At 40.0% G+C, this 26,485-nt stretch overlaps 1 protein-coding gene across 8 annotated transcripts in view; it reads right to left on the reverse strand.

Annotated features, from left to right (window-relative positions):
- Positions 1-26,485, reverse strand: part of NCALD (neurocalcin delta) — a 443,184-nt gene that overhangs the window by 191,592 nt on the left and 225,107 nt on the right. For 4 of the 8 annotated variants that reach the window (XM_055116806.2, XM_063606455.1, XM_003821720.5 and 1 more), the window contains one exon: positions 8,294-8,380. The exons of the other annotated variants lie outside the window; for them this stretch is intronic. The gene's annotated coding sequence lies outside the window, so the exon portion shown is untranslated. The remainder of the gene's footprint in view (positions 1-8,293; positions 8,381-26,485) is intronic. 8 annotated transcript variants of the gene reach the window in all.

Consider the following 26,485-nt stretch of genomic DNA (forward strand, 5'->3'; position numbering starts at 1 on the left):
ATGTAATCAATGTGCTGTTATGTGACGGTCAATGTCATGTCCTATGATTACGATGATGAAAAAAAGCAGCCCTAGGTTCTGTCCTCATGGAACTTAGAGTCTAAGACAGCACTACTTAAAATGTGGTCTACGGATCAGTCTTATCAGACTTCAATAACGCAAATACAGATATTGCAAGTAGTTGTCAATAAACTTCTACAGGAGCTGGACATTGCTACAGCATCCAAATGTGTAATCAAGTAAACTCATCTCATTGAACGGGGTATAGAATGGTTTGGAGACTACCAAACTTCCATGGTGAGTTTCCTGGAGTAGATTCTAAGTACTGGTGTGTCCGGAATTGGTGGGTTCTTGGTCTCACTGACTTCAAGAATAAGGCCGCGGACCCTCATGGTGTTACAGTTCTTAAAGATGGTGTGTCTGGAGTTTGTCCCTTCTGATGTTCAGACGTGTTCAGAGTTTGGTCCTTCTGCTGGGTTCATGGTCTCACTGACTTCAGCAGTGAAGCTGCAGACCTTCGCGGGGAGTATTACAGCTCTTAAGGCCACCGGTCTGGAGTTGTTCATTTCTCCCAGTGGGCTCGTGGTCTCGCTGGCCTCAAAAGTGAGGCTGCAGACCTTCACTGTGAGTGTTACAGCTCATAAAGACAGTACAGACCCAAAGAGCAAGCAACAGCAAGAGCTGCAAAAGGGAAAAACACAAAACCATCACTGTGTGGTGGGACCTCAACGGGTTACAACGGCTAGCTGGGTCAGCCTGCTTTTATTCCCTTACCTGGCCCCACCCACATCCTGTTGATTGGTCCATTTTACAGAGAGCTGATTGGTCTGTTTTACAGAGCACTCATTGGTCCGTTTTGACAGGGTGCTGATTGGTGCATTTACAATCCCTGAGCTAGACACAAAAGTTTTCCAAGTCCCCACTAGATTAGCTAGACACAGAGCACTGATTGGTGCATTCACAAACCTTGAGCTAGACACAGGCTGCTGATTGGTGCATTTACAATCCTCCAACTAGACATAAAAGTCCTCCAAGTCCCCACCCGACTCAGGAAACCAGCTGGCTTCCTCTGGTGGATCACCCTGCTAGGGCCGCAGGGCAGAGCTGCCTGCCAGTCCTGTGCCGTGTGCCTGCACTCCTCAGCCCTTGGGCGGTGGATGGGACTGGGCGCCGTGGAGCAGAGGGCCGCGCTAGTCTGGGAGGCTGGGGCCTTGCAGGAGCCCATGGTGTGGGGGGGAGGGGGGGGGCGGTGAGGGAGGCTGGGGCATGGCGGGCTGCAGGTCCCGAGCCCTGCCCTGCTGGGAGGCAGCTGAGGCCTGGCGAGAATTCGAGAGCAGCGCTGGTGGGCCGGCACTGCTGTGGGACCTGGCGCACCCTCCACAGCTGCTGGCCCAGGTACTAAACCCCTCACTGCCCGGGGCCAGTGCGGGGGCACTCGGAGTGCGGGGCCCACTGAGCCCGAGCCCACGCCCACCCAGAACTCATGGTGGCCCACGATCGCCAGGTGCAGCAGCCCTGGTTCCCACTGGCGCCTCTCCCTCCACACCTCCCTGCAAGCAGAGGGAGCTGGCTCTGGCCTTGGCCAGCCCGGAGAGGGGCCCCCACAGCACAGTGGCGGACTGAAGGGCTCCTGGAGCATGGCCAGAGCGGAGGCCGAGGCCAAGGAGGCGCTGAGAGTGAGCAAGGGCTGTGAGGGCTGCCCGCACGCTGTCACCTCTCACTGGTAGTCACAGACAGGACACCTATTGACTTGTGATGAATTGGAAAGTTTTTCAAAAATTGAATTCTCCGCCAGATAGTGTGAAAAGCACTAGTCTAGTGCTTCAAAGCATTATACAAAAAAAAGAAAGTTTAATTCCAACTAAGAAAATTTGAGAATGTTTTGTGAAATAAATGATTAAGAGTGGATTAGAATTTGAGGGGTAGAAATCACAACATGAGAAGTGCTATGGAGGCAGAAAAGTGCAAAGATGACCCGGGCCACCTCCTTCATTATGGCTGGAATAAGATATGGGGACAAGGCAAAGGGAGGTAATGGAGATAAATGTGAAAAGATTGATTGAAGCCAGTTACTAGAGGGCCTCGAATGTCATGAAAAGGACTTAGAAATTTATTTTTGAGATAATCAGAAGTCCTTAATATTTCTGAACAGCATCATGACACAAAAGAAACTCTATTTTACAAATAATATTGGCTCATTTGAACTACATGTGACACTTTAAGGCAGGAAGCCTTTAAGTGAGGTAAAAGATAACAGTAAAAAGGAATTTCACTTTCATAAAACCACCTAACGAAATATCTATTAAAATAAAAAAATACAAATAAAAAGGAATTTTATTTAAAAATAATCTCTTTAATGGTGTCATATATTACTACATGTCTAAGTACATTTTTGCAATTTGAAGTCTTCACTGCACCATAGCACAGTAAAATACCAGTTTAGAAGATCTAATCATGTATGATTGAAGTAATTTTGAAATACCATTTCTTAGCTTTACAGTGACAGAACACATTCTTCCCATTTTCAGAAACTTTGATTAAACCACAGATAATATGGGAACATTAACCAGTATACTATTATAATAAATTACACTAAAATGTCAAACACCATCACCAAAGGACACAAGAGCAGCACTTTTTTTCTCTCTGTTATTCTCAGCTTCCTATAAAACTAGAATTGATTTCATTAAATGTGCCTCATTTATGTCTCATTTAAGTTTGGTGCCAAGGACCAAAAGGCTCTTAATTCTTGCAGCTGACTGAAGTGGAGTCTTTGTGGCATTAAGACTCTCATAAATGTATCTTCTTAAGAAACAATTGAACCACTAAGTTTTAAACTTTGAGGGTAAAATTTTCTAAGGCTTTAACAAATAAAACAAGGCTCCCAGAAAAACATATTATCACGTTAGAATTTCACATGCTTGGCTGAGTAAATATCTAATTTTTTCACCCTATAATTCTGGTTTCATAATATCATCTTCAATTTGGATGTGAGAATTATAGAACTGCAAAGATACCATCCTGTTAAAGCTACACATTTAGAATTGCACACATTTGTGATACAACTACAATACAAGGCTAAAACAGAGCAGTGTGAGTCATTGATTAAGATGCACTAAAGCAGGGGTGCTCAACTGAGGGAGATATTTGCCCTTCCCAGGAGACATTTGGCAATGTCTTCAGATGGTTGTCATGACTGGGGAATATACTACAGGCACCAGGATACTGCAATACATTCTATAATGTGCAAGACACTCCCTTCCAGAAGAATTATCTGGTTCAAAATGACAACAGTGCTATGTTGAAAAAAACATACTGAAGGATCACACTAACAACATGTCCATCATTCCTCCCAATTCTAAGATTCTTGGCATATGCTATGATCTGAATGTTTGTGTCTGCCTCCCTCCCCACATTCATATGTTGAAGTCCTAACCCCCAAGGTGATTATATTAGGAGGTGGAGTTTGGGGCAGCTGATTAGGACACGAAGGTGGATTTAGTGTACTCATAAAAGAGACCCCAGGGTCTCTTTTCCCCTTCCACCATAGGAGGATACAGCGAGAAGGCATCATCTACGAACCAGGAAATAGGACCTCAACAGACACCGAATCTGCCAGCACCTTAATCTTGGACTTTCCGACCTCAAGAACTGTAGGAAATAAATTTCTGTTGTTTATAAGCCACCCAGTTTATGATATTTTGTTATAGCAGCCAAAGCAGACTAAGACAGCATATGTAGAAATAATCACTTTGATTCATACAGTAGGAAAGTCAGAAACAAGGAGGTTCCTGAAGATTAAAACAGATAATTATTATGCCTCCCTTTGATATAATGAATTACTTACATCAAACCCTCTGACTTTTGCAAACAAGACCTGAAGGTAATCCTCACTGGTGCCCTGGTGTAATTCCACTGATGTCAGTAATACTCTCTATGTAGCTATGCAAACATTGCATCAAGAAGTCTTCCAGCAGACCTTCATAAAAGACAGGCACAGTTGAAAACCTCAAATAAGTTTCCAGGCATGTATTGTTTTCTGTGTTGTAAGTCAGTAATGGCTTTAAGAAGCAATATGAAATAACAACTTTTGAGAATGTGAGAAAGAAATCCATCTCCTTAAATATGTACATTGATTCTAAGATGTGAAACTTTTCTAGATATGCTAAATGTGCAAAATGTATAAAGCATATTAAATATATAAGGTATAATAAGGTCTTTTTGTAAGAAGAAATAGAGGCCAGATGTGGTGGCTCACGTATATAACTCCAACACTTAGGAAGGCCAACACAGAAGGACTGCTTAAGGCCATGAGTTCTAGACTAGCCTGGGCAACACAGTGAGACACTCTGACTCGACAAAAAATACAAAAATTAGCTGGGCATGGTGGTGCGCACTTGTAGTCCCTGCTACTCAGGAGGCTGAGGCTTCAGTAAGCCAAGATTGCACCACTGTACTCCAGCCTGGGCAACAGAGTGAGATCCCATTTCAAAAACAAACAAAGAAAATAAAACCAAAGAAACAGACTTTGAAATGCTCTTCCTCTCAGCTCCTTCTCCATCAGTGTTAGACTCTGTGAGTTTCATTTAAGTCTTTGTATTGCTCCCTTCCTCCTCCCCTCACCACTCCAGAATGAGGCACAGGGAGGACAATGGGATCACTATTGTCTCAGAAACAAGAACAAATTAATACAAAGCCTGGTTTCCCTCTCGTTCTCCTCTCTTGAAATTTCTTCGAAGTCTTTGACCGTGAATTGGGTACTATGAAGGACATCTGTCCTAAGCATCCTCTTAGGTCTTCTAGAGTATATGCCGTTATTTAACTAAACAGAAGAATAACCACACTTACATGCAATACAATTTAGATTTGAAATCATGTTTAAATTCTATCTAAAGACCCATACTACTTACTTATAAGCAAAAACTTAGTATAAAACCTATATATTTGCTTATTGGCATATTATCTGCCTTTTCCACTAGAATTTCAGATCCATGGGAACAGGGATTTTGTCTTGGGTATATTGGCTGGGTGAGTAAACGAATATCTTCTCCCTATCAGCAGAGTCATTATACAATTGCAAACTCCTTTCATTTTTACAGAAGACCACAGGACTCATTTCCTGTTATAAACTACTCATGTTGGTTCATTCATTCATTCTCTACTAAGTCTTTCATGATCTGGCTCCTGCCACCCCTCTAGCTTTCCCCCATAGGATGCCCGCCTTGCTCTCCAGCAATACTAGCTTTGGCTCAATTCTTAGTAAGCTGCATGCTCCCTTCTACCTTAGAACCTCTGCTCTGGCCTTTCTTCTGCCCATCTCCAACACCTTCAGATTTCTGCAGGGAAGCCTTCCCTGATCCCCACTGAGACTAGGGGTGGTACCTGCATTTTATAGTCTCATAGTTCCTTGTTTTTGCTGTTGTTGTTTTCTATCATAGTACTTAACACATTTGTAAAATGTATTTGTGTGATTATTTGATTAACTTCGCTCCCAACCCCACTCTTCTCAGCTGCATGCCTTCCTATCCCTATTAATATCCCTGCCATCTAACACAGTGCCTGTCACATAGCAACTGCTCAATAAATATTTATTGAACAAATAAATGAATTATGCTTCTAGAAACATAATCTATTACCAAATATGTAAGTCCGTGTTATACCATATCATTCTTCTCTAGGGCTCAAGTTAGTAGGTACTTAGTCAACATTTGTTGGTTAATTGAAATCATCATTTATCTCCAGCAAACACCATTCTCCTATGTCTGTATGACACTAAACAATTTGTTGCAAAATTGCTGGGAAATAGACTACTCTCTATTTTTTTCTACATACTAATACAAAAGCAGTTTGTTTTTGTTTTTGTTTTTCGCCGAATTTATTAGCTGTTTTGGCATTAAGAACGTGACTGGATGGAAAATAGTTGGCAGGGAATCAATTACTCGACTGATCAGTATTTGTCTCTGTGGCTATATTTGAAAACATCTGGAAGCACACTTTAATTATCCTCTGAATATTTGGTGTCTCGTGCTCTCAGCCTCTGAGATAATCTCTCTCCATATTATTCCTAAATGAAAGGTATTCTGTTGACAAAATCAATGTTTTTTGACAGAGGGGAATTTGTGGGACATTGAAAATACAGAATAATGGGCTCCCAGGCTAAAAGGGCTAAAACAGCATTCATTCTTTTAAGAGGAGGAGCAAAGAAGTCTTTAGCTTAGAAAACTGCAGAAAAATGAAATTCCATGTAACATCCTATAACTAAGAAGCTAGTCACATAGGGAGCCTTGGGAAGAGTACAGATTTCTTGGGGACCCAGACAAAACCATCCTGACTTAAGGAGGCTAAAGAGCGATATCCAAACAACAGGAAATCAGTAATAATTATAAACCTAGAGTCTATTCATATACCTTGCTTTCAAATAATTTCTTTATATGTATTCTTCCCATCTATGGTTATCTGGATTTCTGCCACTAGGCAATTTTTACTAAATTGTCTGAAATTCTTGGACAAAATCCCAAACAGCCCAGGAAATTTGGGCAGTATTTGCTAAGTCAGGCCATTCTTATGGAAAGCCCCTGTTAGGAAGTTTAACCTCTGTTGAAGAAGTCATCCTCTTCCCTGCCTTGCCCACTACTCTCTCAAGCCCACTAGTAGTCAAGCAGGGAGTGGCTTCTTCACTGCCCCAAGAGCTTTTCTGTCAATTTCTCATCCAAATCATCCTCGTTTGGGTCTGGCAGATGCTGCAAACCTGCAGCATGAACTCTCGCAGTCTCCCTTTGCTCCATGTGAATGAGAGATGAAGTCTAGCTTATTTGGAGCTCACTCTAGCAAGGAATTACCTGCCCCTGAAACAATAAACACAGAGAAGGACCCAGGTGCTGCAGGAGGGACAGAAATGACTAGAAGCCAATAGCATCATAGTGATTAACCACACCTCCATGCCAAGGGGAAGTGTTCTTATGTTAAATCCTACTCAAGCTTTACTGTCTTTAGGCAAAAACACACATTTTCCTATTAGGCTTTAGCTTGATGTCAGAAAGAGCCAAGGAACTAAAGCAATGGCAACTGCCATGTCTCGGGTTGTGATATCCATAAATAGTTCAACCAATTATCTCAAGAAGAAGGAGCTTCCCAGACTGCCTGATCATTACTAGTTACAATGCACAATTCTATCTTGGCCTCCAGGAGAAATGCAATAGGGCTGAGACTTAGTTCTCAATGCCATGAGGGAAAAAAAAACATTAGATTTTGTTTAACGTGACTTCAAATATTTCATTACTCTTCTATAGATCTCATTAGAAGGACTGGACTACCAAATTTGGAATAAAAACTTTTCACTTTCACTTTCTTGTTACATCCAGGTGAGCCATGTTGCTCAGGTAGTAATTAAACCATAAAGACTTAATGGGGGAAAAGGAAGTGGGATGAAAAGAGCTAAGTCTACTCAAGTTTCATTCGATATCAATGTATCTGCCCTGCCCCCATTTATTTTATTTTCTCCATTTGTTCCTCATACACAACTGTTTGACCAAGTAAATATCAGATTAATCTTCATGACTTTTTTCCAAACAGGCACAAAACATATTACTGAGGTCCAAGCCATATGACTTTGCCTGCAATTCTTCACTAGCTCTTGTCTGGGGCCATTAACTTATTTTGAAAAGTTTCCAAGAAATTCAGTAGATTTCCCTTCCTGAAAAGCCAATTTCCTAACTGTTCAATGAGATGGCTTTTGAGACTCATATCAACAAATTAGGAAAGTAATAATGTTCCTATTCTAACAGGAAATTCACTATTGCTGGTGCTGCTGCCCTAATTATACTATAATAGAATTTCAAAAGAATATTTTTTGAATTAGAAAACATCCCCTCTACTTGCTGCATAACATCCTCTTCGGTCCTCTATACTAAATGAGTCCATTTGGAAAGTAAGGAGGGGTATAAATTACCTTTTTTCCAGGAATCAACAAGCCAGGTTTTTACTCCATTATCATATGTCCTGTTTTGTTTTACTAAATCTCTTGTACTTAAATAAGGTTTCCGCTTAATCAGTCACCAGAAAAGAGAACAGGATTTTTTTTTTTAATTAAAATGGGTGCATAGCTTTCTTTTCAGTAACATACACATTCATCAAGAGTTAAAAATGGAAATGGCTACCCCATGACAAAGCTTATTTTTCTACTTAGCAAATACAAATATATAAACACACACAAACCTACCTAGGATACAGCTTTGCATTTTGAATCGTAATTTACACAATTTAACCCTTTCAAGAGATTAAAAAACTAACTCACAGTATGCAGTCACTCAGTGCCTGGAATCTCGGGGCCTTCCTCGGTATCACGACAGATTTTAACACCAGGAGATCAGATGCCCTGCAACTGAGATCACTCATAATTAGCGAATATTGTACTTGAACATTTGACAGCTCTGTAAAAGTTTTGGTGAGACTGTCACTTTTACTTCTTTTGTAGTTGCCTTCGCAAACAGGAAACAGGAAACACACCTACAAGAACACTGACGTGTATCAGCCTAATTGGTTTTTGGTTCAAAGTACTCAGGAATGAGTCTTGTAACCCAGGGATAACAGGCACAGTCTCCAAAGAGTAGGAATCAGCTCTGAGCATCTCACAGTCCACTTCTCTGGACAGATGCTACGCAGGCAATTTATTACAGGGAGAAACAGGCATGCTGGGTAACATTCAGGCCTTATGATCTTAATTCAGGAAGGATTATAAACATTAGAATAAATGAACTTAAATATAAATATATACATATACATATATTAAATACATTATTTAAATATATATCAATTATTTAAAAGAATAATATGTTAAAATAATGTAATATATATAATTTTTCCTGGAATGTATATAGAAACTATCACTTAGGAATCATTTGGTTACAAGTAACAGAAAACCCAGCTCAAACTCACTTATACAAATAAATAACAAAATAAGGAAATGTTTGTTTCATTGAGCTGGGGAAAAAACCCAAAAGTAAGATTGGTTTTGGGAAACCACAAGTTTGTTGTATCATTTGATTCTAGACAATTCTCTTGGTACAGGTATTCTTTGTGAATTGGCTTCACCCTCAGGCTGCTCCCCTCCTGGCGCAATAAAAATGGCTGTAGCAGTTCAAGATCATATATCTATCATCCAAGAGGACAGTGTCAGCGTCATGGCAGTCCCAGTGAAAGTTCTGAGGTCATTCTGAGGGCCCATTGCTGAATCGGCCACTGTATTTGGGGGTCTCATATGTCAAATGGCTTAAACTAGTCAAGGCTTATCCCTGGAGGTAAGAGTAGGGTCAATCCAAACAAACATCACATAGAGAGACATTGGGGATAGAGGAAAGGGAAAGTGGGAAGGGGATCAGCAAATGTCCACCACAACAGTGCTTGACAATAATCTGAAGACTGATATTTGAGGATGTGTGTCTATAAAAACCCTAGTACTCAGGTGATCTGCAGATGTCCAAAAGAGAATGAGTGGAAGTTCAATAGATATTGATGACCCAAGGCTCTACATTTAGCTGGACTTTCTTTTTTATTTATTTATTTATTTTTGCAGAGTTCGGGAGACAGAGTTTCACTCTGTCACCCAGATGGGAGTGCAGTAGAGCAATAATAGCTCAGTGTAACCTCAAACTTCTATGCTAAAGCAATCCTCCTGCCTCAGCCTCCAGAACAGCTGGGACTGCAGGGATGCCCCAACATGTCTGACTAACTTTTTTTTTTAATAGAGATGAGGGCTTGCTATGTTGCCCAGGCTGGTCTCAAACTCCAGGCCTCAAGTGATCCTACCACTTCAGTGTCTCAAAGTGCTGAGATTACAGGCATGAACCACCACACCCAGCCTGAACTTTCTATTAACATTGGATTTGCTCTCTGAGAAAATAGTTCAGAATATTTCCACTCTGTTTATTAAATACATTTTACAGTGTATGAAGCACTCTTCCATTTGATCTTCTATTTTGTCATGAAAACAACCCTGTCAGCAGTGGGCAGGCATCCCCACTGAAAGCTTAGACAGTGGGGCAGACATTGCCAGTTGCCTATCCAATGACAAGTCTACCCTTTTCCCTTACAGAATCTTGATTTTGTCCAGGGCAGGAATTTGCCATGTTAAGATTCAGCTAAGAATGATGGCCAGGTGGAACAATTTTGGTTCTGGAGATGCAAACAAGCTGAAGTTACTAGGTAGGGCTCCTGGAAAGGTACTTTCAAAGGACCCTGGCATTCACTTTTCGTTCTTTGCCCTTCTTCTTCATCATGCCTGCAACTCTGATGCAAAGCTGGAGGAAGAGCTATCTCTTGCAGTCATGAAGTCACAAGCATGAAAACAAAAGCCACATGCTGTGAACGAAGCCTAAACTGAAAGAAGGAGTCACTGCACTGGGCCTGGCTTGCCTGCTTCTAGGCTGTTACATGAGAAAATGTTACATGAGAAAAAGTAAATCCTATTTGGTTAAGCCACTGTAGAAGGATTCTTGTTACAGGCCACTGCACATAATCCTAACTGATATGAAGAGGTTTCTCAACCAGGAGATGACAGATCAAGGCTTAAACACAAGTCTTTCGACTCCCTGTCCGGTGATATTTCCAATAAATTGCATTGCCTCTTTAAAAGCAGAACCCATACTCTGAATACTATACAAACAGGCATTTTAAATGTATGCTTTTTTTCTCAACAAATAGCTTATTTAAATGATCTGAGACATAGCTCAAATGGTGAGAGGAGATTCATTGCTTTTTGTTTGTTTTACTTTTTAACATGTAGCACTCAAACATTTGCAAAATTTCTAAATATCCTTGGCTACAGCAAAGGAAAGCTAGTTCATTTTACCAAAATTTATTTCGAGGCTACCTAAGGAAGAATTAGCCAGCTTCCCACATCTTGTTGTGAATGAGGGTTTTCTTCCTTGACTTTCTCATCCACCTGGCTATTACAAGATAACAGGGTTCTCATGAAGTGTGGAATAACTGAGCCAAAAGTAAAGGAGGAACCATACCCAAAGATTAATTCCAGAGGAATTAAAGATTTAGTTGTAAAAAGCAAAAGGTTTAAACTTTTAGAAGAAAATACAGGGAAACATCCTTCTGATCTTTAAATGGGAGAGACGTTCTTAAGGCACAAAAGTGTTAACCATAAAAGGAAGGCAAAGTTGATAAATTTGCAGCCGTAATATGAAGAGCCTGCATTCATCCAAAGGTACAATGAAGAAGGCAAAAACACAAGCCAATATGTGAGACAAGTTTGCAACACTTGAAATGAACAAAAGACCAGTATTCAGGTTATATAAAGAAATGTTATATATCAGTCATAAAAAGACAACACAATAGAAAAAACATAAGCAGAAGATCTGACAGGCACATCACAGAAGAGAAAAACATGAATGGTGAATGGATGTAGGAAAAGATGAGCAACCTCATCTTTAATTAAGAAAATGCAAATTAAACTGATAGTGGGGGTGGAAATTGATATAACCACTTGGAACAATTTAACCTTCTCTTATGAAGTAGAATGCTCTCATACCCTCCCTCTGAGCAAATCACTCCTATGTATATTCTCTAGTGCTATGGTTTGAATGACAGTGTCCCCTCTAAAATTTATATGAAAACTTAATCCCCAATGCAACAGTATTGAGAGATATGGCCTTGGGGGTGGTGATTAAGTCATGAGGCCTCCACCCTCACAACTGGGATTAGCACACTTATAAAAGGGCTCCAGGTTGAAGGGAGTGCCCTCTTGCCCCTCTGCCCTTCTGCCATGTTGAGGACATAGCATTTATCCGCTCCCGAGGAGGCAACACTCTTGGAAGCAGAGACTAGGCTTCACGAGACATTAAACTTCCTGCATCTTAATCTTGGGCTTCCCAGCCTCCAAAACGGTGAGAGATAAATTTCTATTAATTATAAATTACCCAGTCTCAGGTATTTAGTTATAGCAGTACAGACAGACTGAGACATCCAGAGAAACTCTTGCACACTTTCCCAGAAGACATGCGCAAACATGACTTTTTCGAAACAGCAAAAAGCTAGATTTAACACAAATGTCCATCAACAGGAAAACAAGGAAATAACTTGAGTGATAGTCATTAAATGGAATATTAGATAACATGGAAAATCGATAAACCACAGCAGCATGCAATAGCTTGGGTACACCTTAGAAACATAATGAATGAAAGAAAGCAAGTAACAGCCAACTACATACAAATGGTATCTTTTTCACATATAAATAAGCCCAAGAATAGCAAGAATGAACAATATTTGTGTTGAGGCAAACCCATATGTAATTTTTTTTTACAGTTCCACATTATTTTATCACATATGTACATCCATGTTACCACCACTACAATCAAGATAGAGAAGTGTTCCCTCACCACACAGAACTCCATCCTACTACCATTTTATAGTTATACTCACCCCTTGCGCCCCCATTCCTCATCCTTGACAATCACTAATCTGTTCTCCATCTTTATAATTTTGTCATTCCTAGAATATTAGTAAATACAATCATACAGTATGTGACCTTTGGATATTTTTCACTCAGCATAATGTCCTTTAAATTCATCTAAGTTGTTGCATGTATCAGTGGTGTTTGTTCCTTTTCATTGCTGAGTAGTATTCCATTGTATGAAAGTACTACAGTTTGCAGGGGAGGAGCCAAGATGGCTGAATAGGAAAAGCTCTGGTATACAGCTCCCAGCGTGAGCGACGCAGAAGACGGGAGATTTCCATCTGAGGTATCGGGTTCATCTCACTAGGGAGTGCCAGACAGTGGGCGCAGGCCAGTGGGTGCGCGCACTGTGCGCGAGCCGAAGCAGGGCGAGGCATTGCCTCACTTGGGAAGCGCAAGGGGTCAGGGAGTTCCCTTTCCAAGTCAAAGAAAGGGGTGACGGACGTACCTGGAAAATCAGGTCACTCCCACCCAAATATTGCACTTTTCAGACCGGCTTAAAAAACGGCGCACCACGAGATTATATCCCACACCTGGCTCGGAGGGTCCTACGCCCACGGAATCTTGCTGATTCCTAGCACAGCAGGCTGAGATCAAACTGCAAGGCGGCAGCGAGGCTGGGGGAGGGGCGCCCGCCATTGCCCAGGCTTGCTTAAGTAAACAAAGCAGCCAGGAAGCTCGAACTGGGTGGGGCCCACCACAGCTCAAGGAGGCCTGCCTGCCTCTGTAGGCTCCACCTCTGGGGGCAGGGCACAGACAAACAAAAAGACAGCAGTAACCTCTGCAGACTTAAATGTCCCTGTCTGACAGCTTTGAAGAGAGCAGTGGTTCTCCCAGCAAGCAGCTGGAGATCTGAGAACGGGCAGACTGCCTCCTCAAGTGGGTCCCTGACCCCTGACCCCTGAGCAGCCTAACTGGGAGGCACCCCCCAGCAGGGGCACACTGATACCTCACACGGCAGGGTATTCCAACAGACCTGCAGCTGAGGGTCCTGTCTGTTAGAAGGAAAACTAACAAACAGAAAGGACATCCACACCAAAAACCCATCTGTACATCACCATCATCAAAGACCAAAAGTAGATAAAACCACAAAGATGGGGAAAAAACAAAACAGAAAAACTGGAAACTCTAAAATGCAGAGTGCCTCTCCTCCTCCAAAGGAACGCAGTTCCTCACCAGCAACGGAACAAAGCTGGATGGAGAATGACTTTGACGAGCTGAGAGAAGAAGGCTTCAGACGATCAAATTACTCTGAGCTACGGGAGGACATTCAAACCAAAGGCAAAGAAGTTGAAAACTTTGAAAAAAATTTAGAAGAATGTATAACTAGAATAACCAACACAGAGAAGTGCTTAAAGGAGCTGATGGAGCTGAAAACCAAGGCTCGAGAACTACGTGAAGAATGCAGAAGCCTCAGGAGCTGATGCGATCAACTGGAAGAAAGGGTATCAGCAATGGAAGATGAAATGAATGAAATGAAGCGAGAAGGGAAGTTTAGAGAGAAAAGAATAAAAAGAAATGAGCAAAGCCTCCAAGAAATATGGGACTATGTGAAAAGACCAAATCTACATCTGATTGGTGTACCTGAAAGTGATGGGGAGAATGGAAACAAGTTGGAAAACACTCTCCAGGATATTATCCAGGAGAACTTCCCCAATCTAGCAAGGCAGGCCAACGTTCAGATTCAGGAAATACAGAGAACGCCACAAAGATACTCCTCGAGAAGAGCAACTCCAAGACACATAATTGTCAGATTCACCAAAGTTGAAAGGAAGGAAAAAATGTTAAGGGCAGCCAGAGAGAAAGGTCGGGTTACCCACAAAGGGAAGCCCATCAGACTAACAGCTGATCTCTCAGCAGAAACCCTACAAGCCACAAGAGAGTGGGGGCCAATATTCAACATTCTTAAAGAAAAGAATTGTCAATCCAGAATTTCATATCCAGCCAAACTAAGCTTCATAAGTGAAGGAGAAATAAAATACTTTACATACAAGCAAATGCTGAGAGATTTTGTCACCACCAGGCTTGCCCTAAAAGAGCTCCTGAAGGAAGCGCTAAACATGGAAAGGAACAACCGGTACCAGCCGCTGCAAAATCATGCCAAAATGTAAAGACCATCGAGACTAGGAAGAAACTGCATCAACTAACGAGCAAAATAAACAGCTAACATCATAATGACAGGATCAAATTCACACATAACAATATTAACTTTAAATGTAAATGGACTAAATGCTCCAATTAAAAGACACAGACTGGCAAATTGGATAAAGAGTCAAGACCTATCAGTGAGCTGTATTCAGGAAACCCATTTCACGTGCAGAGACACACATAGGCTCAAAATAAAAGGATGGAGAAAGATCTACCAAGCAAATGGAAAACAAAAAAAGGCAGGGGTTGCAATCCTAGTCTCTGATAAAACAGACTTTAAACCAACAAACATCAAAAGAGACAAAGAAGGCCATTACATAATGGTAAAGGGATCAATTCAACAAGAAGAGCTAACTATCCTAAATATATATGCACCCAATACAGGAGCACCCAGATTCATAAAGCAAGTCCTGAGTGACCTACAATGAGATTTAGACTCCCACACAATAATGATGGGAGACTTTAACACCCCACTGTCAACATTAGACAGATCAATGAGACAGAAAGTCAACAGGGATACCCAGGAATTGAACTCAGCTCTCCACCAAGTAGACCTAATAGACATCTACAGAACTCTCCACCCCAAATCAACAGGATATATATTTTTTTCAGCACCACACCACACCTATTCCAAAATTGACCACATAGTTGGAAGTAAAGCTCTCCTCAGCAAATGTAAAAGAACAGAAATTATAACAAACTATCTCTCAGACCACAGTGCAATCAAACTAGAACTCAGGATTAAGAATCTCACTCAAAGCCACTCAACTACATGGAAACTGAACAACCTGCTCCTGAATGACTACTGGGTACATAACGAAATGAAGGCAGAAATAAAGATGTTCTTTGAAACCAACAAGAACAAAGACACAACATACCAGAATCTCTGGGACGCATGCAAAGCAGTGTGTAGAGGGAAATTTATAGCACTAAATGCCCACAAGAGAAAGCAGGAAAGATCCAAAATTGACACCCTAACATCACAATTAAAAGAACTAGAAAAGCAAGAGCAAACACATTCAAAAGCTAGCAGAAGGCAAGAAATAACTAAAATCAGAGCAGAACTGAAGGAAATAGAGACATAAGAAACCCGTCAAAAAATCAAGGAATCCAGGAGCTGGTTTTTTGAAAGGATCAACAAAATTGATAGACCGCTAGCAAGACTAATAAAGAAAAAAAGACAGAAGAATCAAATAGACACAATAAAAAATGATAAAGGGGGTATCACCACAGATCCCACAGAAATACAAACTACCATCAGAGAATACTATAAACACCTCTACGCAAATAAACTAGAAAATCTACAAGAAATGGATAAATTCCTCAACACATACACTCTCCCAAGACTAAACCAGGGAGAAGTTGAATCTCTGAATAGACCAATAACAGGAGCTGAAATTGTGGCAATAATCAATAGTTTACCAACCAAAAAGAGTCCAGGACCAGATGGATTCACAGCTGAATTCTACCAGAGGTACAAGGAGGAACTGGTACCATTCTTTCTGAAACTACTCCAATGAATAGAAAAAGAGGGAATCCTCCCTAACTCATTTTATGAGGCCAGCATCATTCTGATACCAAAGCCGGGCAGAGACACAACCACAAAAGAGAATTTTGGACCAATATCCTTGATGAACATTGATGCAAAAATCCTCAATAAAATACTGGCAAAACGAATCCAGCAGCACATCAAAAAGCTTATCCACCATGATCAAGTGGGCTTCATCCCTGGGATGCAAGGCTGGTTCAATATACACAAATCAAGAAATGTAATCCAGCATATAAACAGAGCCAAAGACAAAAACCACATGACTATCTCAATAGATGCAGAAAAAGCCTTTGACAAAATTCAACAACCCTTCATGCTAAAAACTCTCAATAAATTAGGTATTGATGGGATGTATCTCAAAATAATAAGAGCTATTTATGACAAACCCACAGCCAATATCATACTGAATGGGCAAAAACTGGAAGCATTCCCTTTGAAAACTGGCACAAGACAGGGATGCCCTCTCTCACCGCTCGTGTTCAACATAGTGTTGGAAGTTCTGGCCAGGGCAATTAGGCAGGAGAAGGAAATAAAGGGTATTCAATTAGGAAAAGAGGAAGTCAAATTGTCCCTGTTTGCAGATGACATGATTGTATATCTAGAAAACCCCATTGTCTCAGCCCAAAATCTCCTTAAGCTGATAAGCAACTTCAGCAAAGTCTCAGGATACAAAATCAATGTGCAAAACTCACAAGCATTTTTATACACCAACAACAGACAAACAGCCAAATCATGAGTGAACTCCCATTCACAATTGCTTCAAAGAGAATAAAATACTTAGGAATCCAACTTACAAGGGATGTGAAGGACCTCTTCAAGGAGAACTACAAACCACTGCTCAAGGAAATAAAAGAGGATACAAACAAATGGAAGAACATTCCATGCTCATGGGTAGGAAGAATCAATATCGTGAAAATGGCCATACTGCCCAAGGCAATTTATAGATTCAATGCCATCCCCATCAAGCTACCAATGACTTTCTTCACAGAATTGGAAAAAACTACTTTAAAGTTCATATGGAACCAAAAAAGAGCCCGCATTGCCAAGTCAATCCTAAGCCAAAAGAACAAAGCTGGAGGCATCACACTACCTGACTTCAAACTATACTACAAGGCTACAGTAACCAAAACAGCATGGTACTGGTACCAAAACAGAGATATAGATCAACGGAACAGAACAGAGCCCTCAGAAATAACGCCGCATATCTACAACCATCTGATCTTTGACAAACCTGAGAAAAACAAGCAATGGGGAAAGGATTCCCTATTTAATAAGTGGTGCTGGGAAAACTGGCTAGCCATATGTAGAAAGCTGAAACTGGATCCCTTCCTTACACCTTATACAAAAATCAATTCAAGATGGATTAAAGATTTAAACGTTAGACCTAAAACCATAAAAACCCTAGAAGAAAACCTAGGCATTACCATTCAGGACATAGGCATGGGCAAGGACTTCATGTCCAAAACACCAAAAGCAATGGCAACAAAAGACAAAATTGACAAATGGGATCTAATTAAACTAAAGAGCTTCTGCACAGCAAAAGAAACTACCATCAGAGTGAACAGGCAACCTACAAAATGGGAGAAAATTTTCACAACCTACTCATCTGACAAAGGGCTAATATCCAGAATCTGCAATGAACTCAAACAAATTTACAAGAAAAAAACAAACAACCCCATCAAAAAGTGGGCGAAGGACATGAGCAGACACTTCTCAAAAGAAGACATTTATGCAGCCAAAAAACACATGAAAAAATGCTCAACATCACTGGCCATCAGAGAAATGCAAATCAAAACCACAAGGAGATAACATCTCACACCAGTTAGAATGGCAATCATTAAAAAGTCAGGAAACAACAGGTGCTGGAGAGGATGTGGAGAAATAGGAACACTTTTACACTGTTGGTGGGACTGTAAACTAGTTCAACCATTGTGGACGTCAGTGTGGCGATTCCTCAGGGATCTAGAACTAGAAATACCATTTGACCCAGCCATCCCATTACTGGGTATATACCCAAAGGACTATTAATCATGCTGCTATAAAGACACATGCACACATGTGTTTACTGCGGCATTATTCACAATAGCAAAGACTTGGAACCAACCCAAATGTCTAACAATGATAGACTGGATTAAGAAAATGTGGCACATATACACCATGGAATACTATGCAGCCATAAAAAATGATGAGTTCATGTCCTTTGTAGGGACATGGGTGAAATTGGAAATCATCATTCTCAGTAAACTATCGCAAGAACAAAAAACCAAACACCGCATATTCTCACTCATAAGTGGGAATTGAACAATGAGATCACATGGACACAGGAAGGGGAATATCACACTCTCGGGACTGTGGTGGGGTGGGGGGAGGGGGGAGGGATAGCATTGGGAGATATACCTAATGCTAGATGACGAGTTAGCGGGTGCAGCGCACCAGCATGGCACATGTATACATATGTAACTAACCTGCACAATGTGCACATGTACCCTAAAACTTAAAGTATAATAAAAAAAAAAAAAAGAAAGTACTACAGTTTGCTTAACCACTCACCTATTGTAGGACATTTTGTTTGTTTCCAGTGTTGGGCTATTAAAAATAAAGCTGCTAGGAACAATTATGTACAGGCTTTGTGTAGATAAAGTTTTCACATTCCAAAGTTTATCTGGAATAAGTGTCCAGGGGAGTGTTTCTGGGTCACATGGTAAATGTATGTTTAGTTTTAAAGAAACCACTAAACTATTTTCCAGAGTGACTCTAGCATTTTAACCTCCAGCATTGCATGGTAATTCCATTTTTTTGCATCCTCACCAGCATTTGACATTGATATGGTTTGACTGTGTCCCACCCCAAATCTCATCTTGAATTGTATGTAGTTCCCATAATTCCGTGTTGTAGGAGGGACCAGGTGGAAATAATCGAATCACAGGGGCGGTTCCCCCAATGTGTTCTCATGATAATGAGTGAGTTCTCACAAGATCTGATGGTTTTGTCAGGGGCTTCCCCCTTCGCTGAGCACACATTCTTCTCCTCGATGCCACCATGTGAAGAAGGACATGTTTGCTTCCCCTTCAGCCATGATTGGAAGTTTCCTGAGGCCTCCCCAGTCATGTTGAACTGTGAATCAATTAAACTTCTTTCCTTTATAAATTGCCCAGTCTCAGGTATGTCTTTATTAGCAGTGTGAGAACAGACTAATACAGGCATTATCACTATTTTTATTTTAGCTGTTCTAATAGGTGTGTGGTGCTATCTCATCATGGCATTCATTTGCATTTCCCCAGTAGCTAGGGATGCTGAACATCTTTTCATGAGCTTATTTGCCATCCAAATATCATTTACAATAAGATATCTCTTTTGCCCATTCCCTCATTGGATTTTTGTTTTTTAAAAAAATTGTTGAGTTTGGAGTTCTTCAATCTAGGTACGTGTTTTGCAAACATTTTCTCCTAGTCTATAGCTTGTCTTTTCATTCTTCTAACACAGTTCTTCATAGAACAAACATTTTAAATTTGGATGAAGTCCAATTTATTGACTTTTTTTCTTTTATAGATCATGCTGTTGATATCATGTTTAGGAACTCTTCAACAGTCCATAGGTATTGAAGATTTTCTGGTATGTTTTCTTTTACAAGTTTTCTAGTTTTATGTTTTATTTTAAGTGAATGATCTATTTTGAGTTGCTTTTTAAGTTGTGGGGTGACGAATATGTGACTGTTTTCAGGTTCTCTGTTCTGTCCTATGTATCACTCTCTTTGCTAATTCCACACAGTCTTGACTACGATAGCTATACTAATTTTGAAATTAGGTTCAGTGATTTCTCCTACTTTATTTTTCCTTTTTGAAATTATTTTAGACATTCTAGTTGCTTTACTTTTGCATATAAATTTTAGAATAATCTTATATATGTCTCCAAAATTCTTGTTGGGATTTTTATAAGAATTTCATTAAACTTGAATCTGAATATCATTTTGGGGAGAACTGACATCTTTACTAAGTTGACTCTTCCAATCCACAAACACAAATCCAATCCACATTTCTCTACTATGTAGATACTCTTTGATTACTTCTATTGGCATTTTGTAGTTTTCAGCATATAAATCCCATAAATGTTTCATTAGATATACACACATGTATTCCATATGTTTTTGAGATTGTAAATGATATTGTATAATTAATTTTTATATTCATGTGTACATTGCTACTATATAAAAGTGTAATTGATTTTGATATGTTTATCTTACATCCTGCAACCTAACTAAACTCATTTATTAGTTCTAGGAGGTTTTTTCTTTATAGATTCCACTGAATTTTTCTAGTAGACAATCGTGTTGCCTGCAAATAGGAATGGTTTTATTTCTTCCTTTTTCCTTTCTGATTTGTATGGATTTTATTTCCTCTTCTCTATTGCATGTCAAACTTTCAGTACTATATTGAATAGGAGTGGTGAGAGCAGTCATCCTTACCTGATCTTATGGAGAAAGAATTCAATCTTTTACTATTAAGTACAATGTTAGCTATAGGCATTTTCATAGATACTCTTTATCAATTTGAGGGAGATTCCTTCTATTCTTATTTCTCTAAGTTTTTGCCATGAATGTTGTTTAATTTTGTCAAATGGGTTTCTGTACATCAATTAGTATGATTGTGATTTTTTCTTTAGACTGTTTATATAGTGAATTACATTGAGGATTTTCAAATATTGAACCATTCTTTTATCCCTAGAATAAACCACCCTTGGTTATGGCATATAATTACCTTTATATATTACTGAACACTATTTATCAATATTTTTAGGATTCTCACATCTATCTTTATAAGAGCAGTTAGTCTCTAGTTTTCTTTTATTGTGCTTTTTCTAGTTTTGGTATCAAAATAATTTCAGCTTCATAAAATGAATTGGGAAATATTTCCTCATCTTTTATTTTCTAGAAGAGGTTGTAGAGAATTGGTATTAATTATTCTTTAAATGTCTTATGGAATTTTCTAGAGAAACCATCTGGACCTGGAACTTTCTGTTTTGGGAGTTTCTAAATTACTAATTCAATTTCCTCAGTTACAAGACTATCAAAATTATCTATTTTATATTGTATGAATTGTGGTAGTTTGTGCTTTCTGGAAAATTGCTTAATTTCATATAAGTTGTCAAATGTGTAGAGTTATTTGTAGAATGTCCTTATTATTCTCTTTGATGTCTGCAGGTCTGTAGTGATGTCCCCTTTTTAATTCCAGATATTGGCAATATATATCTTCTTTTTTCTTTGTCAGTGTTGCTGAAGGTTTATCAATTTTCTTTTCAAAGAACTAGCCTGTTTAATTTATTTTCTTGTTTTTCTCCTTGTAGTTTTATTCATTTCTGCTTTTATCTTTATTATATCCTTTCTTATGCTTGCTTTGGGTTTATTTGGCTCTTTTTCTAGTTTCTTAAAAAACTAGTTTCTTCAGATAGGAGCTCAGATTATCAATTTGAGACTTTCCTCTTTTCAAATGTAAGCATTATATTAGTGCTATAAATTTTCCTCTCAGAACTGCTTTAGCTGAGTCACATAAATTTTGATGTTGTATTTTCATTTTCATTCACTTTAACGTATTTTTTTATTTCTTTGAAACTTTCTTTTTGACCTACAGATTCTATTTGAAAGTTTGTTGTTTATTTCCAACTGTTTGGAGATTTTCCTGCCATCTTTCTGTTGGGGATATCTATCTTGATTTGATTATAGCCAGAGAATACACTTTGTATAATTTCAATTCTTTTAAATTTGTTGAGGTTTGTTTTATGGTTTATGGTATATTTTGGTATACATTTTGTTAGTCAATTCTTCTGTTGTTGGGTGGATTGTATAAATATAAATTAGATCTAGTTGACTGATAATGTTATGGTCTTCTCTATGTTTGCTGGTTTTCTGTCTAGTTGTTCTATCAGTTATTGAGAGAAGTGTGTTGAGGTTTTTAACTCTTATTATGAATTTGCCTATTTCTTTTTTCAGTTCTATCAGTTTTGTTTCACATACTTTGCAGTTCACTTTTTTGGGTATATATTTAGGGTTTGCATGCAAAATATGTATGTTTGCTATGTTGTTTTGGTAGATTGGCCGTTTTATCATTATATAATATCTCTCTCTGTCCTTGGTAATTTTCTTTTCTCTAAAGTCTTCTTTAACATTCATATAGCTATTCCTGCTTTTTAAAAAATTAATATTTACATTAAAACATTTTTTCATTCTGTAATTTTTATCCTCCTATATTGTTATATCTGACAGGAATTTCCTATAAACAGCATATAGTTGGGGTTTTTAAAAAATCCATTATGTCAAAAAAAAAATCCGTTATGTCAATCATCTTTCATTTGTATATTTTCGCCACTTGTAGTCAATGTAATTGTTGATATACTTGGGCTAATATCTGCCATTTTTGTTGTTTCCTGTTTGTTCTCTACTTTTTTTCCTTTATTTTGATTTTCTAGACTTATTGTGGGTATTTAGGACTTTTTAAGAATTCCATTTTTATTTATCTATAGTGTTTTTAGGTATATCTCTTTATCTCACTTTTTCAATGGTTGCTCTCCTTATTACAATAAATATACACAACTTACCAGAGTGTATTGGTAGAATTCTTACCTCCCTTTACATTCCTTTACTTTTCCTCATCTATAAAATAATTTTCTTAAATATTTATCTACATACATCAAGAACTACATCGGATAGTGTTGTTTTTTGCTTTAACCATGAAATATAATTTAGAAAACTTAAGAGGAGAAGTAAACTTTATTGCACTTACCCCATTTTTATTCTTTGCATTACTCTTTTCTCTTCTTTTTTTTTTTTGAGATGGAGTCTCGACTTGTCACCCAGGTTAGTGTGCAGTGGCAGGATCTCGGCTCACTGCAACCTCTACCTCCTGAGTTCAAGTGATTCTCCTGCCTCAGCCTCCCAAGTAGCTGGGGTTACTGGCATTCACCACCATACCCAGCTAACTTTTGTATTTTTAGTAGAGATGGGGTTTCACCATATTGGCCAGGCTGGTCTCGAACTCCTGACCTCAAGTGATCCACCCACCTCAGCCTCCCAAAGTGCTGGGATTACAGGCGTGAGCCACCACACCCACTACATTCTTTTCTCTTGATAACACATGTTAGGTAGTTTTCATATTCCCATAGATCCGTGCCCCCTTTTTTTTCTTCAGCCTATTTGATCTATTGCTAAGATAAGGTAATTTCTACTATTCTACTTATAATTTCACTGATTCTTTCCTCTGTCCACTCCATTCTCATGTTAGCCCATCCACTGAGTTGTTTTTTTTTTTTTTTTTACTTCATTCATTTTCCTAGAAATTGGAAAAAATAATGAAGTAAGAAAAGAATGCAAAAAGGAAGCCAATACGTTTTTTGAAGTAGTAAGAAGAAACTTCTTTCTGCTTCCTAAGAAATGAATACACTCATAGGTTGGCCAGGGGTCCAGTGACCACGCAGGCTGATGTGACTCATATTTGGACTGGTCCTGCTCCTTTCAACAGCCCTCTGTTAGAACATGCCCTAGAGTTCCTCTACAGAGCAATGTGGCTGCTCTGGGCAAGGCTGCCTCCAGGTGACTGGACCGACAGCCAAGGCAGGAACAAGCAGTGTTGCAGCATTAAGCTGTAGCTTATCAGAGTGCTGCAGAGCTTTCCTCCTCTGGCCTTTTCAACGCCAGCCCTACTCATCTTACTGTCAACCTTCAGCTCCCTCAAATCCCGGTCTGATGCCATGGCTTTTTTTACTTTTCTCTCCCCCAGCATGTGCTTCCTCCTAATTTCTGCTTGCTTACCTGGCCTCTGACCCATTTTTGCTTGCATTATGACATTGTGCACATGTGTGGATTCCCTGACCCAGCTCTTCAGCAGGGGCCCCTGACCTAACTAAATACCACCTAGACATTCTAATGGTTTCACTTTCACCAACAACTGTGTTGCTCTCCAAGGCTAACGGAATAGAGACCTTTCTTTCTTCTCTGCAAGGCAGGGGTGGAGAAGATCGATTTTAAAGGCTTACAGCCTCTACTCTCCAGGACATATTTCTGTGAGGTCACCAGCTGCTGCTTATCCGTGCTCCTTCCATCCCAAGCCCAGCACGTGGAGGCAGGAAAAGAAATGAGTGGGCAGACAAATTAACACTGAAAGGCTTGATAAATACTAACAGCAAATACTAAAAATAACTAGACAGCAGTGGTTTACTTTTAGGAATTTTTTTTTATTTTTTTTTTGAGATGGAGTCTCACTCTATCACCAGGCTGGAGTGCAGTGGCGTGATCTCAGCTCACTGCAACCTCCGCCTCTCGGGTTCAAGTGATTCTCCTGCCTCAGCCTCCCGAGTAGCTGGGACTGCAAGTGTGTGCCACCATGCCCAGCTAATTTTTGTATTTTTAGTAGAGATGGAGTTTCACCGTGTTGGCCAGGACGGTCTCAATGTCTTGATCTCATGATCCGCCCACCTCGGCCTCCCAAAGTGCTGGGGATTACAGGCTTGAGCCACCACACCCAGGCTATGTTTAGGAATTTCATCTGTGCTTTTGTGTTGGGGCGAGAGCGAGGGAGAGAATGAGGACTGTAGAGAAGTTGGAAATGTTGCTGTTCTCTGGAGGTGGAGCCACTGAAGAGCTTCCCTGGGTAGACAGCACCCTCCACCTCCTCCCTGAAATACCTCTCTCAGCCTTCCCAGGCTTCCTCAGCTCTACAAATGGCTCCTTCCTGTGCCACAAAGGTATCCCTGCTCTTACCAGCAGAGAGGAAAAGTGGCTAAGAGATTGTGGCTGTTTTCTTCCTCAGTCTCATCCTCTCCCATTTGCAGGAGAGCCTGGCTGCCTTTTGACCTCAGCTTCTAAAAGACAGAAGGGTGCCTGGGGTTAGTGTGTGTCTCCTGTATATCTGTGAGTCCCTGGTATGCTGGGTGTGACATGGCAAAGCCATTAACCCCACATGACACAATCTGCAGACACAGATTCCAGACTAAGAATCCCACACATTCCCCAAAATGCCCACTCCTGCGCTCCTGTAGGACTAGGGATGAGCATAAATGGCCCTGATCCTTTTAAGACCAGGGTCTCCTGGTTGAATAAAATGGAGGACAGTAAGCCTGTTCAATTCTGTTTCTGTTATTTTCCCTTCCCTGGTGAGTAATTCAGCTATGCTGTGAATCGATAGGGATCTCTGGAGCTGGAAGAAGACACAAGAGGAGGGAAATAAATTGCTCCCAGTTGGATGAATTATAAGCACCTTTGAGTTCTTCATCAAATCTGTCCTGTGCAATCAGCAAAGGAGGAGTATTTTCAGCCTGAGTTCCCCCGCCCCCGCTCCCCTAATCCCTCCTTTATATCATGCACTCTCATAGCACAGTCTGAAAGCAAAAAGAAATAAAAGGTCTTCCTTCCCTACTCTCAAAATCACCACATCTTTTCCCATCTCCCCCCTTCCTTCCTTTATGACTCCAGTAAAGAGGGAGCATCCTTCATGGAAAGGTTAATCCCTCCGTTTATATCCTGGTCTCCCCTCCAGCATCATCCACATCTCACTCCATCCCTTCACCACCACCCCTCTTACATCTTCAGGATACCATCTCCTGGGCTCCTTCCCCAAGGCTGGAAAACAGCCTCCACCTCTGTGATTCTACAAGCCTTCCTTCTATTTTATTACCCTTTACAATTCTATCTCTCTCCTGTTCTCCATCATGCATCCCAAAAGAAGGGTCTAACTGATTATTTTCATCACTCTTCCTATATTTACTCAAACTATTGCAGCCAGACCTCTCTCTGCTTCCTGCAAGGTCCCTACTGATTTCCAGGTTGCCAAATGCAATGGCTTTGAGCTTTCTGTTCTACCCTTCTGAAACCCACTCTGCCCTTTGATTCTGTGGTAGTGCAACATCCTGGTGCTCCTGGGACCAGGATGGTCTATCTGTCCATTCCTAGACCCTTCCAGTTTCCTCCTCTTTTGCCCATCCCATAAATGAGAGTAATCCCCACAATCAAAGGTGGCCACATTTAGCAAAAAAAGACAGAAAGCCCAATTAAATTTAAATTTCAGATCAATAGTTTTTATATTGCATGGAACATTCTTACACTAAAATTTTATTCTTTGTTGATCTGAAATTCAGTGTTAACTGAGCTTCCTATTTTTTAATCTGACAATCCTACCACAGTTGTTTCTTCAGAGCTCCTCTCCATTCTCTAACTTCTTCCCTTGTTGATGTTTTCTATGCCCATGGCTTCTATGATTATCTTTTCTCAGATAATTCCCAAATCTTTATTTCTAGCACCAATCTCTCTCCTCTCCTCTCTCTCTCTCTCTCTGGTGTATTTCTCT

The sequence above is a fragment of the Pan paniscus genome, chromosome 7 (assembly GCF_029289425.2).
Source record: "Pan paniscus chromosome 7, NHGRI_mPanPan1-v2.0_pri, whole genome shotgun sequence".
Taxonomy (NCBI): domain Eukaryota; kingdom Metazoa; phylum Chordata; class Mammalia; order Primates; family Hominidae; genus Pan; species Pan paniscus.